This window comes from Rhinopithecus roxellana, chromosome 11 (assembly GCF_007565055.1).
Source record: "Rhinopithecus roxellana isolate Shanxi Qingling chromosome 11, ASM756505v1, whole genome shotgun sequence".
Classification (NCBI taxonomy): Eukaryota; Metazoa; Chordata; class Mammalia; order Primates; family Cercopithecidae; genus Rhinopithecus; species Rhinopithecus roxellana.
In genome coordinates, this window is record NC_044559.1 from 95,721,364 (window position 1) to 95,736,142 (window position 14,779).

Consider the following 14,779-nt stretch of genomic DNA (forward strand, 5'->3'; position numbering starts at 1 on the left):
AAGTGCTAAATAATGGAACAAATTCAAGAGAAGATGGAACAAGAATGTTAGTGCAGTTGAGAAACAGTTGTTTCAAGGAATCTGTTTCATTAAACTGTCAAATGTATTGACATAAAATTGTTCATAATATTTTCTTATCCCTTATATATTTCCTGGATCTTTATTAATGTTTCCTGTTTATTCTTATATTGTTAATTTGAACTGTCATTTCTTTTTCTCAGTAGGTGTTTATCAGTTTTGTTAATCTTTTCAAAGAAACAACTTTTGGTTATGTTGATTTTTTTCTACTTTACGCCTAGTACTCTTCCAGACTTTTTTTTTTTTTTTTTACTGACATTCTGCCTACTTGTTGTATCAATTGAGAGAAAAGTGAGAAAGAGAAGTGTTGAGATAACTAACTGTAATAGATTTATCTATTTCTCTTTTCTGTTCTGTCCATTTTTGCTTCAAGTATTTTAAGGCTCTGTTATTATTAGGCTTACAGACATTTAAAATAATGTCTTTTTAATTAACTGCTTCTTACGTCATTATGAAATATTTCTCAATACTGCTAGTATTATCTTATGTTTTAAAGTTTATTTTATTGGCTATTAATATATCTCCCTCCAGTTTTCTTAATAATTAGTATCTGCATGGTATCTCTTTCGATTATTTTACTTTTAACCGCTTTGTATGTATTTGAAGGGAATATTTTGTAGACAGTATAGTTAGGTCTCACTACTTTATCCAGCCTGATGATTGCTGTCTTTAGAATATTTAGATCATTTAAACTTAATGTAATTATTTATATAGTTGGATTTGAATGAATTATCTTGTTATTTTCTATTTGTCCCAATCTGTTCTTGTTCCCTTTTCCCTTTTTTTCTGCCATATTTGAAATAGAGTATTTTTTAGTTTTCCATTTTATCTCCACTACTGGCCTATTATAAATATACTTGTATCTTTGTAGTTTTAGTGATTGCTCTCATGTTTAAAATATGCACATTTAACCTGCCACAACATAACTTCAAATATTATACCACTTTACATACAAAATATAAAAACTTCATAATAAAATTTATCTATTTCCTCCTTCCTGTCTTTTGTGCTACTGTCATGATAGTCTAACTACTGTAGGACTGTTACACTAGAGAAGCTATATGCAGGTCCTCAGGTTGACAGTCCCAGATAAAACTAGGTTTTGGGTTATCTTCGCCAAAGTGCCAGAAATGTGATTACAGCTGTCTTCAATCCTCCAGACCCCACTGAGCTCATTCTTGAGTTGAAGGCCACCAAGTGATCTCAGGTGATGCTACATGAAGCAGAATAACCACCAGCTGAGCCTGCCCTTTTCTCTGGCCCACAAATTGTGAGGTACAATAATAAAATAGCTGTTGTCTTAAGGGGATGTGTTTAGGTAATTTCTTACACAGAATTAGAGAACCATAACAGAATCTAGTAAAGGGAAGTGGAATTCTGTAATAAAATCTTAAAATATGTGGCATTGTTTTGGAACCAGAGGTGAGCAGAAGCTGGAAGTGACTTAAGAAGACTGTTAGTGAAGGTTTGAACAACATTAATGAAAACCTTATGGAGGATAGAGGAATAACTCTTCTTATGCAGTGGGAAGTTTGTAACACTGTTCCTCACATGAAATAGAAAAGACAAAATAAGCTGGGTGTGGTGGCTCACACCTGTAATCCCAGCACTTTGGAAGGCCGAGGTGGGCGGATCACAAGGTCAGGAGTTTGAGACCAGCCTGGCCAACATGGTGTAAACCCTTCTCTACTGAAAATACAAAAAATTAGCTGGGCGTGGTAGCAGGCACCTGTAATCCCAGCTACTCAGAAGGCTGAGGCAGGAGAATCGCTTGAACCCGGGAGGCGGAGGTTGCAGTGAGCCAAGATGGCACCACTGCACTCCAGCCCAAGCAACAATGTAAGACTTTGTCTCAAAAAAATAAAAAAAGAAAGAAAGAAAAAAGAAAAAGAAAAAATATACCGCCATAAAGTGATACACTTGGCTAAGAAGATTTCTAGGCAAAAGGTTGAAAGTGGTAGTCTCTTTTAGCTACCTATAAGTTACGCATACACAAACTGATGAAAGAATTGTTTCATTTTCAAGTAGAATTTGGAGGAAAATTTTTAAAGAACCAGGACTTGATCTTTTCAAAACTAAACAGTTTCTCATTCCCATTATCTCTAGAAAGGAAAGTAAGAAAAAGCTTCAGAGTTACAGAATTACTATTAAGGCTTGAGGCCTACTACCAGTAAAACATGATTTCAGGATAAAAATCTCTACAGCATGGCTGTAAAATACCTTATTGAGACAGAAAAACTAAAATTGTATCTAGTTTGGTTCTAAGAATCTAGTTCAGTTCTAAGAATCTTAAGAGTATGACACTTAGATTCTGTTCTAAGGCAAAAGGCCTCCAAGAATCTTGATGATGTGCACTTTGGACTCTTAAATAGACAGAAAAGTTCATAGGAATATTATGGGTGTTGTTTCAAAATACCTTGACTCAGTATGAAAGAAAAAAAAATGCCTCTCTAAAATAAATGTGGGTGGGCCTCTGATTAATGGAGTGGGCTACAATTTGATACACAGGAAACCCATAAAGTTTTAAAAAACATTACATCAGCTTGCGTTGAAAGGGACAGAGATAGTGCAAAATGAAAACAGGCTTTTGGACTCTCAAATTTCTCCAGGCAGAAAGGCTGAAAAGGCTACTCAGTTGCAAAAAATGACCATTTCTTACAGAAAAAGGATGACTCTAAATTGAGAGAGCAAAACCTGGAGCCAGGGAGAATCATCATCAGGAGGCAAGAATAGCCTAATAAAAGAACTAACATCAGGATATCAGAATTTCTATGGACCAGTGAAGCTATATGTCTCCTGTTTCCCTATTTGTGAATGGAAATGTTTACTGCAGCTATTCTATGACTGCTTCCTCATTATATTGTTGGGTAGGTGTCTCTTCAGCTACACCTGAGGAGATTCATGAATTTGTTGCAAATGACAAGTTCTTGAAGTTTAAGACTCAGGGTAAAGAAGAGTTGGAAAGGAATTTTGGGATTCTTGGAAGTGGGTGAGTATATAGGGAACACAGGAAGAGACTGAATCATTTGTGACCAGATAGTGGACTGTGGCAGATTAAAGATGGCCACAAATGTTTTGATACTTCTTCCATTGAAAGGTCATGCCTATGACTTCTCTCACTAAAACTGAGAGGACTCTGTGGCTCCTTTAACCAACAGAATATAGTGGAAGTGATATGGTACCATTTTTCAGTTTTAGGCTTTAAGACACTGGCAGCGTCCACTTTCTATCTCCAGGAAAATTCTCTCTAGAAGCCCCAAGCCACAATAATTAGAAGTCTAACTATGCTGAGACTACCATGCTAGAAAGGTCATGTAGACTTAGGCTTCCACCTCTGCCCAGGCACCCAGTATATATGTACCTTGAATCCTCCAGAGCATTCCATCCATGAGCAGAATACCACCCAATGATCTCAGTCAACGGGACACGCAACCAAAAATCACCAAGCTGGCACCTGCCTGATTTTTCAACCCATAGAACCATGAGCTAAATGAGACTTGTTTCACACCACTGAATATTGGGGCATTTTATTAGGTAGTAACATGTTATGACAACAATGATTTTTGTAATTTGTTTTTTCTTTTAGTTGTTCCAGAAGCCACAGTGTCCCACCACCACCTTCTACAACCTAACTGAAAGCAGAAGCCTGAACCTAGTGATTTTGCAGAAGCAATTTGCAAAGTTCATTATACAGTAAAATTATTTCTGAGGCCAATTTTCTCTGCAATATTATAAAACAAACAATTTTCCAAACACAATATACTCCAACTAAATCACTGCAATTATAACCAACCATTTTCGTCTTACTAAACTATTGTACATAGATAATCAAGCCAAAGGATTCATGCTCAGGCTCTCCTTCAGTTCATTTAACACAGTTATTTAGTCACTTTCTCATGATTGAAGCAAGAGTCGGATTACAAATACAAAATTAAGACCCTTTATGGTACTCTATAGCAGTGATTTTCAAACACAACATAAAAAATACCAGTGTGAGATAAGTGATGAAATATAAAAGAGGGAATACTGTTAGTGAAATGAAAAACTATGTTTACATAAATATGTGTGTGACCAAACTGATATCTTTTTAAAGTTTTATTTTTGGCACATAATAATTGTATATATTTATGGAAAACTGTGAGGTATTTTGATACTTGTCATATTTTGATGAGAACATTCAAAGCCTCTCTTGTATTCTGAAATACATGTTATTATTAACTACAGTCACCCTACTGTGCCATAGAACACCAGAACTTATTCTTCCTATGTGACTGTAGGTTTGCACCTGTTGACCAACCTCTCTTCATCTCTCCTATCTCTTCCCCAGCCAGTGGTAACCACTATCCTACTTTCTACTTCTATGAGATAAACTTTTTTAGATTCCACATATAAATGAGATGCCTGACTTATTTCACTTAATATAATGACCTCTGGGTTCATCCATGTTTGCTGCAAATGACAGAATTTCATTCTTTTCTATGGCTGAATAGTATTCCATTTTGTATATATGACATTTTATTTATCCATTCATATACTAATAAACACTTAGGTTGATTCCGTATCTTGGCTATTGCAACTAGTGCTGCAATAAACACAGGTGGGCAGATATCTCTTTAACAACATACTGATTTCACTTATTTTGGATATATACCCAGTATAGTGAAACTGTTAGATCATATGGCAGTTCTGTTTTTAATATTTTTAAAAACTACCATGCTGTTTTTTTTATTATGGCTGTACTAATTTACATTCTCACCACCTGTGTAAATTAAGAGTTCCCTCTTCTCCACATCCTTGCCAGGATTTGTTATTTTTTGTCTCTTTGGTAATAGCCATTCTAACTAGGGTAAGATGATAATCTCATTACTGTTTTGATTTGCGTTTCCCTGATGATTAGTGATGTTGAACATTTTTTCTTATACCTGTTGCCATTTGTATGTCTTCTTTTGAGAAATATCTATTCAGATCTTATCCCACTTTAGCATTCCAATTGTTAGCTTGCTTTTTGCTAATGAGTGGTTTAGATTCCTTATACATTCTGGATGTTAACCCCTTGTCAGATGTGTAGTTAGCTAATATTTTCTCCCATTCTATAGGTTGTCTCTTTACTCTTTTGCTTCCTTTGCTGTACAGAGCTTTAAGTTTGATGTAATCCCATTTGTCTATTTTTGCTTTCCTTGCCTGTGCTTTTGAAGTCTTACGCATACAAACCTTATCTAGACCAGTGTTTCTCCTTTGTTTTATTCTAATAGTTTCATAGTTTGTCTTTAATCCATTTTGAATTGATGTTGGTAAGAAACGGGTATCTAGTTTCTGCACATGGATGTCCAGTTTTCCTAGCACCATTTATTTCAGAGGATGTCATTTCCCCAATGTATGTTCTTAGTATGTTCATCAAAAAATCAGCTAGCTGTAAATACATGGATTTCTGGGTTCTCTATTCTACCACTGTCCTATGTGTCCGTTTTTATATGTGCACCATGCTGTTTTGGTTACTACTGGTTAATATGGTTAATATTCTTTGGAATATTTTGAGGAGAATTGGCATTATTTCTATTTTAAATGTTCAGCAGGAAAAACATCAGGGTTTGGGCTTTTCTTTGATGGACTAATTCTTATTACTGATTCAATTTTGTGACTCATTATTGCTGTACTCAGGTGTTCTATTCCTTTATGATTCAGTCTTGGTAGGCTGCATGATCTTTGACCTTCCTGTGTCTGGATATTTATACTATTCTTGAGGTTTGGAAATGCTTTGTAGTATAATCTGAAGTCAGCTAGTGTGATGACTCCAGCTTTGTTCTTTTTCCCAATGTTGCTTTGGCTACTCGAGGTCTTTTGTAGCTCCATTTTTGGGACTGAGTCATACGACCAAAGACTAGCATTCCTGGCCTTGCACTTTTGCTGATCTCCTCCCTATTCACCCCACAGGGCTGTATTTATCAATGTGCCATCGATGTTAGGCTACCATATTGTACAGAAAGGGGGCTCAAGAAACAGGTCTTCAGAAGAGAGTCTTCAGTTATTTACTATGAGGATGTTGTTTAAGGACAGACTTGATTACACTGCACTATAACAAAAAGGATATATTTTCCTTTGAATTATAATTATTAGGCTTCTAAAATATTGATAAATTTTGATCTTGTGAATAGAAAACAAATTTCATTTTGAGAGATGTCTTCTTAGAGCACTTAGAACATAATCTGTGATCCACCTCAAGCAAAATATAGCTTTTATAAGATGTAATATGTGTCCCATCCTTACTCCATTTGTACCACTTTTATAATTTTGATATGGATTGAAGTGCAATGCATATACCATAAAATTAAACATTGTCCATTGAACAGTGGACAGTTTAATGAAGTTTTAGTCCATTTATAGAAAACCAAAATGGACTAAATGGATGCAATCATCACTACAATCCAGTTTTCCATGATCTCTCCCAATTCCTTTGAGTCCATATGCAGTCAATTCCTGCTCCTATCCCCAGTTCCCCTCTAACCTCCTTGCTAACTAAATCAGTTTCCCTTTCCTAGAAATTTCATAAGTGAAATCATATTATACTCAACACAATATTTTTTAGTTTCATCCATGCTGCAGCATATATTAATATTTTCCTTTTTCAATGGTGAATAGTATTCCAATGTGTAGATATGCCTCATTTTGTTTATCCATTTACCAGGTTATGGACATTGGATTTTTTCTTGTTTTTATTATTATCTATTATAAATAATGTTGCGAAGAGCAATTACATACAAGTCTTTGTGTGAACATATGTTTTCATTTCTCTTGGGCAGATTCCAAAAAGTAGAATTGCTGAGTTTATATGGCACAATGATTAAAAATTATGTATCAATTTGGCTGGATCACAGCACTCAGATATTTGGTCAAATATTATTCTCAACATTTCTATGAGAGTAATTTTGGACAAGATCTGCATTTAGACTGTTAGACTTTGAGTAGAACAGATGGTCCTCCATTATATGGGGGGGCTTCATCTAATGAGCTGATGGCCTGAATAGAACAAAAGGTTGACCTTCCTGGGCAAAAGGGAATTCCCCAACAGACTCCCTTCAGACTTCATCTGCAACATTGGCTCTTCCTGGTTTTCCAGCTGACTGCATTTGGACTCAAACTGCAACTCTTTCCTCAGTCTCCAGCCTTTGCTGCTTTCCTCCATCAGACACCAAGACTCCACAATTGCATGAGCCAATTAATTCCTTAAAATAAATTTCTTCACACACGCACGCACGCGCACACACACACACACACACACATACCTGATGCGTTCTGTCCCTCTGGAGAACCTTACTACATATGGTAAGTTGGTTTAACTTTAACAGAAATAGCCAAACTATTTTCCAAAGTGGCTGCTAACAATTTACATTCCAACCAACAATATATAATATGAGAGTTCCTGTTTCTCCACATCCTAGACACTATATATTGTCTTTTTTATTGCAGCCATTCCGGGGATGTAATCTCATTGTGGTATCTCATTGTGTTTTTATGTGTATCTTCCTAATGATTAATGATGCTCACTGTGCTTACATATGGCTATTAATCATTCTCATGTCTTTTCAGATGAAGTGTCTATTCTGTTCTTTTGCTTGTTTTTAACTTGGGTTGTTTGCCTTATTGTTTACTTATAACTCTTTACATGTTTTGGATACAAGTCCTTTATCACACATGATTTGCAAATATTTTCTCCCAGTCTGCAGTCTGTCTTTTTAGTTTCTTCCCGATGTCTTCTGTAGCATAAAAATGTTAATTTTAATTAAGCCAAATTCATCAATTTTCTTTTTTTTTATTATACTTTAAGTTCTAGGGTACATGTGCACAATGTGCAGGTTTGTTACATATGTATACATGTGCCTTGTTGGTGTGCTGCATCCATTAACTCGTCATTTACATTAGGTATATCTCCTAATGCTATCCCTTCCCCCTACCTCCTCCCCACAATAGGACCCGGTGTGTGATGCTCCCCTTCCTGTGTCAAAGTGATCTTATTGTTCAATTCCCACCTATGAGTGAGAACATGCAGTATTTGGTTTTCCGTTCTTGTGACAGTTTGCTGAGAATGATGGTTTCCAGCTGCATCCACGTCCCTACAAAGGACATGAACTCATCCTTTTTTATGGCTGCATAGTATTCCATGGTGTATATGTGCCACATTTTCTTAATCCAGTCTGTCACTGATGGACATCTGGGTTGATTCCAAGTCTTTGCTTTGTGAATAGTGCCGCAATAAACATACGTGTGCAAGTGTCTTTATAGCAGCATGACTTATAATCCTTTGGGTATATCCCTAGTAATGGGATGGCTGGGTCAAATGGTATTTCTAGTTCTAGATCCTTGAGGAATCCCCACACTGTTTTCCACAATGGTTGAACTAATTTACAGTCCCACCAACAGTGTAAAAGTGTTCCTATTTCTCCACATCCTCTCCAGCACCTGTTGTTTCCTGATTTTTTAATGATTGCCATTCTGACTGGTGTGAGATGTCATCTCATTGTGGTTTTGATTTGCATTTCTCTGACGGCAAGTGATGATGAGCATTTTTTCATGTGTCTGTTGGCTGAATGAATGTCTTCTTTTGAGAAGTGTCTGTTCGTATCCTTTGCCCACTTTTTGATGAGGTTGTTTTTTTCTTGTAAATTTGATTGAGTTCTTTATAGGTTCTGGATATTAGCCCATTGTCAAATGAGTAGATTGCAAAAATTTTCTCCCTTTCTGTAGGTTGCCTGTTCACTCTGATGGTAGTTTCTTTTGCTGTGCAGAAGCTCTTTCGTTTAATTAGATCCCATTTGTCAATTTTGGCTTTTGTTGCCATTGCTTTTGGTGTTTTAGTCATGAAGTCCTTGCCCATGCCTATGTCCTGAATGGTATTACCTAGGTTTTCTTCTAGGGTTTTTATGGTTTTAGGTCTAACAGTTAAGTCTCTAATCCATCTTGAATTAATTTTCATATAAGGAGTAAGGAAAGGATCCAGTTTCATTTTTCTACTTATGGCTAGCCAGTTTTCCCAGCACTATTTATTAAATAGGGAATCCTTTCCCCATTTCTTGTTTTTGTCAGGTTTGTCAAAGATCAGATGGCTGTAGATGTGTGGTATTATTTCTGAGGGTTCTGTTCTGTTCCATTGGTCTATATCTCTGTTTTGGTACCAGTACCATGCTGTTTTGGTTACTGTAGCCTTGTAGTATAGTTTGAAGTCAGGTAGCTTTGTTCTTTTGGCTTAGGATTGTCTTGGCAATGTGGGGTCTTTTTTGGTTCCATATGAACTTTAAAGCAGTTTTTTCCAATTCTGTGAAGAAAGTCATTGGTAGCTTAATAGGGATGGCATTGAATCTATAAATTATCTTGGGCAGTATGGCCATTTTCACAATATTGATTCTTCCTATCCATGAGCATAGTATGTTCTTCCATTTGTTTGTGTCCTTTTTTATTTCACTGAGCAGTGGTTTGTAGTTCTCCTTGAAGAGGTCCTTTACATTCCTTGTAAGTTGGATTCCTAGGTATTTTATTCTCTTTGAAGCTATTGTGAATGGGAGTTCATTCATGATTTGGCTCTCTGATAAGAATGCTTGTGATTTTTGCACATTGATTTTGTATCCTGAGACTTTGCTGAAGTTGCTTATCAGCTTAAGGAGATTTTGGGCTGAGACAATGGGGTTTTCTAAATATACAATCATGTCATCTGCAAACAGGGACAATCTGACTTCTTTTCCTAACTGAATACCCTTTATTTCTTTCTCTTGCCTGATTGCCCTAGCCAGAACTTCCAACACTATGTTGAATAGGAGTGGTGAGAGAGGGCATCCCTGTCTTGTGCCAGTTTTCAAAGGGAATGCTTCCAGTTTTTGCCCATTCAGCATGATATTGGCTGTGGGTTTGTCATAAATAGCTCTTATTATTTTGAGATATGTTCCATCAATACCGAATTTATTGAGCGTTTTTAGCATGAAGGGCTGTTGAATTTTGTCATAGGCCTTTGCTGCATCTATTGAGATAATCATGTGGTTTTTGTCTTTGGTTCTGTTTATATGCTGGATTACATTTATTGATTTGCATATGTTGAACTAGCCTTGCATCCCAGGGATGAAGCCCACTTGATCATGGTGGATAAGCTTTTTGATGTGCTGCTGGATTGGGTTTGCCAGTATTTTATTGAGGATTTTTGCATCGATGTTCATCAGGGATATTGGTCCAAAATTCTTTTTTTGTTGTTGTTGTGCCTCTGTCAGGCTTTGGTATCAGGATGATGCTGGCCTCGTAAAATGAGTTAGAGAGGATTCCCTCTTTTTCTATTGATCGGAATAGTTTGAGAAGGAATGGTACCAACTCCTCCTTGTACCTCTGGTAGAATTCGGCTGTGAATCCGTGTGGTCCTGGACTTTTTTTGGTTGGTAGGCTATTAATTATTGCCTCAATTTCAGAGCCTGCTATTGGTCTATTCAGGGATTCAACTTCTTCCTGGTTTAGTCTTTATTGCTCATGCTTCTGGTGTCATACCTAACAACTCTGCCTAATCCAAGGTTATAAAGTTTCTTCTATGCTTTCTTTTAGAAGTTTTATAATTTTAGCTCTTACATTTAGGCCTATAACTCATTTTCAGCTAATTTTTTTGTATGGTGATTGTGAGGTAGTTAATTTTTGTATATGGTATCCAATTTTTCCAGCACCATTTATTGAAAAAATAACCCTTTCTCTATTTGTCTTAGCAGCTCTTTCAAACATCAATGGACCAAAACTGTAAATGTTTATTTCTGGACTCTCAATTCCTCTCCATTGATTTATATGCTTATCCTATACCACGGCCATGTTGTCTTGAGTACTGTCACTTTAGATAGAGTTTTGAAACGGGGATGTATAAATCCTCCAATTTTGTTCTTTTACCCATTTATTTTAAATTTTATTTGATCCCACTATACTAAGTATATTTATCAATACCACCTTAAATCCTTTCTTAGACAAGATAGATATAAATATAAAAATGAAATAGGCTATATTTTAAAGATGTTTTCAAAAGAACATAATCCTTTTAAGATTTCAACCATTAACGTATTCCCCTAGGATTGACTATAAAATTAAGTTTTCCCACCCCCCACACTCACATCAACAAACATTTACTGAATGCCTACTATGTACCAGGCACAGTGCAAGGTTAGGTGCCAAAGATACAGAGAAAAATAATATACAGTTGTCCACTGAGCACATAAATAGACAATGATGGTATAGTATATTAATAACAGGTATGTACAAGATAAAGGACGAAACATATTATTCTTATCTTACCAGATTTATCTTACTTTATATAAGCCTGTTTGTTTAAAAAAAAAAAAGTTTTACAAATTTTGGTACTTTCTAAACAAAATGCATTTGAAACTACCAGAGAGGCTAGTACTTACAAAAGCTTGAAATAAGAAATTATGTTGTAAATTACTGGTTCTCTCCATCAATTTAGGTCTTTTAATTTGCTTTTTCTTCTTAAGGTTACAAAAGGGAAAAGTCTTATTTCACCTCCAACCCACCTTACTCTTTCCCATAGAGGTAACTTCTGTTATGCTCTGTCAACTCCTGCTTGTACAGAGCAACAAGCTATAGAAGACACCGAAAGTAGGAACTCTTAAAATACTCAGATCATTCTCAAACCTTATTTTAGATAGAAGCTTCAGCCTTTTTCCCACTAAATTTGACATTAGAATAACTAGTAAAACTTGTGAGTTACTCATTTTCCTTCTTCCTCCCAACCTATGCCCCAGAAAAGGTGGAGATTAATAGAAAAAGACTTAAGCAACATATCTAAATAACGTGCATGTGTGTATGAAAGTTTCATAGTGTACTTTCCTGAAACTTGTTCCATAAGAGATTTTAATAAGCATTCTTGAAAAATAAAGTAAGAAAGGAAGGAAGCTGGAAGGAAGAAAGACAGGGGGTGGGTGTTTCTAAGTTCAAATACATTTGGGAAACACTGGGTTAAATAAAATACCAATATACACTATGTAATATACATTGTGATGGTTCCCACCTTTCCTAAAATTAGCAAACCACCAAAACCTTTAATCATGGATCACTTAGTAATATCTTGAAAGAATCTAGGTCTTTACAAAAATATAGTGTGAGAAGCAAGCTGGATATAGCTGCCTGCTCATTGTCACACTGGCAGCAATTTATACAGTTGAACAAGTGTAGATATTCAGAGAAACATGCACAAGGTCACATCAATTTGCTACTGGCCAAAAGACTAAAATATAAAATAAAAATTAAAGTGAGCAGACTGTCTCAACATTCTGTCTTTACTGTTTTGGAAAAACTGGTTTCGTTTCTGTGCAGCATTATTTTTCCTTTAGCTATATAATAAAAGAATACAAGTAGACAGATGTTTGACTCTAAAATGCACTAATGGGTTTGCTTTTAATAAGTAAATATAATCAAAGGGTCTCAATATAAATTCTATTCATTTTAAAATCTGCTTTACAAAACAAAATACAGGACTAAAATAGTTTGTAATACTAGTGAATGCTTTATTGTGAAAGAAATTTTAAGAGGTTGGCCAGGCACGGTGGCTCATGCCTGTAATCCCAGCACTTTGGGAGGCCAAAGCGGGCAGATCACCTGAGGTCAGGAGTTTGAGACCAGCCTGGCCAACACGGTGAAACCCCGTCTCTACCAAAAACACAAAAATTAGCTGGGCATGGTGGCGGGCGCCTGTAATCCCAGCTACTCAGAAGGCTGAGGCAGGAGAATTGCTTGAACCTGGGAGGCGGAGGTTGAAGTGAGCTGAGATTGTGCCACTGCACTCCAGCCTGGGCAACAAGAGTGAAACCCCGTCCCCCCAACCAAAAAAAAAAAAAAAAACAAAAAAAACAAAAAAACAAAAACAAAAACCAGAAACTTTAAGAGGTTAATAGAAACTCCTATCAAATTATGGTATGTATCTATAGTGATAAATATCGATAGCCACCTATCTATGTGTAAAAAAATAGTGAACTTGGAAATATCTCCTAATGTTAGGATTCAAATCAAGATATAACTCAGCAGTGAGCGCTAGTATATATGCCAATGAGGCCAGGCCCTGTGGCTCACACCTGTAATCCCAGCACTTTGGGAGGCCAAGGCGAGTGGATCACAAAGTCAGGAGTTCAAGACCAGTCTGGCCAAGACAGTGAAACCCCCGTCTCTACTAAAAACTACAAAAATTAGCCAGGTGCGGTGGCAGGTGCCTGTAATCCCAGCTAATCGGGAGGCTGAGGCAGGAGAACCCCGTGAACCCGGACAGCAGAGGTTGCAGATCACACCACTGCACTCCAGCCTGGGTGACAGAGTGAGACTCCATGTCAAAAAAAAAAAAAAAAATTTTTTGTCAATGAGATTGAATCAAGCCTTTATTATCAAACTGTAGTCATGAACAATAACTTTTCAATATATCTTATTCCTGTCTTCCTGCTGAAATTTTACTTAGGTGAAAAGTCTGGGAGGATTTCCTACTGAAGTGATCCTTAGAGTAGCTAAAATAGCTGCTGTATGTCCTAGGTGGAAGCTTTTCTGAAATTCTACTTTAGGAGAAAATAAGGAACAAATAAGTCACTGATGAAGAAAAGTTTCCACCATACACTTAAGCGTTTTTTTTTTTTTTAGTTTTTTCTTCATTGCTCCTAGGCACAGGAAGTGTGACAACTGTCACACTTACTTATAAATGTCAGATAGCCTTATTCCTTTATACTCAACCCCCAACTATTTGTTTAATGCCCTATTCAAGCTTCCATTAAATCTTTCATCACTCTCTAATTCAAGTAAAAATGATTTCGCCTTCCTCTAAGCTAGTTGATTCTCATCCATGCCTCTCACTTGGCTCATAACTATATTTAACATACTTTAGGTGGTTGTTTAACTTGATGAGTGTCCATATCCTCTTTGTTGAGAAGTCTAGGACACTTCAGATGGCAGGAACAAGGTAGTGCACATTTCTGGAGAGTCCACAATACCAGGCACAATGCTGTTTACACTAGCATTCTGCAAGTATCTGTTGACTGATGGACATTAGTATTCAGCGCTCTTCCTAGGAACAGTTAATTCTTGGGGGAAAATGTGTTTTTCCATTATGAGAACAATGAATTTGCTTATTAGTTTCAGGAAATGTTAACAGATTATCTTTAATTGATACCTAAATGTAATCTTTTTTTCTATGACCAAGCAGTGTCACAGTTAGGTCAGCCAGGTATAGATCACCTAAGGACTTGGACACAGAATGTTGTAAGGAAATTAACTGTTCAATGATAAAAGGACTCTGAACAGGATATACCATTACAGATCAATAGGAAGGATGAAAGTAATATTTGTAGACATGCACACAATCACACACATATGGAACAATGACCTCAAACTATAAAAATCCTAGAAAAAAACCTAGGAAATACCATTCTGGACACTGGCCTTGGCAATGAATTTGTAGCTAAGACCTCAAAGGCAACTGCAACAAAAAAAACTGACAAGTGAGACCTAATTAAAGAGCTTTTGTATAGCAAGAGAAACTATCAACAGCATAAACAGACCTTACGGAATGGGAGAAAATATTTAAAAAACTATGCATCCAACAAAAAGGTCTAATATCCAGAATCTATAAGGAACTTAAGCAATTCAATAAGCAAATAACCCCATTAAAAAGTGAGCAAAGGACATGAACAAACACTTCTCAAAA

General features: G+C 36.3%; 1 protein-coding gene across 7 annotated transcripts in view; it reads right to left on the bottom strand.

The window, feature by feature from the left end:
- Window positions 1-14,779, bottom strand: part of ZNF438 (zinc finger protein 438) — a 192,931-nt gene that overhangs the window by 113,812 nt on the left and 64,340 nt on the right. The window contains exon 1 of one of the 7 annotated variants that reach the window (XM_030940668.1): window positions 1,808-1,824. The exons of the other annotated variants lie outside the window; for them this stretch is intronic. The gene's annotated coding sequence lies outside the window, so the exon portion shown is untranslated. Of the gene's footprint in view, window positions 1-1,807; window positions 1,825-14,779 lie in introns of those variants that run through there. 7 annotated transcript variants of the gene reach the window in all.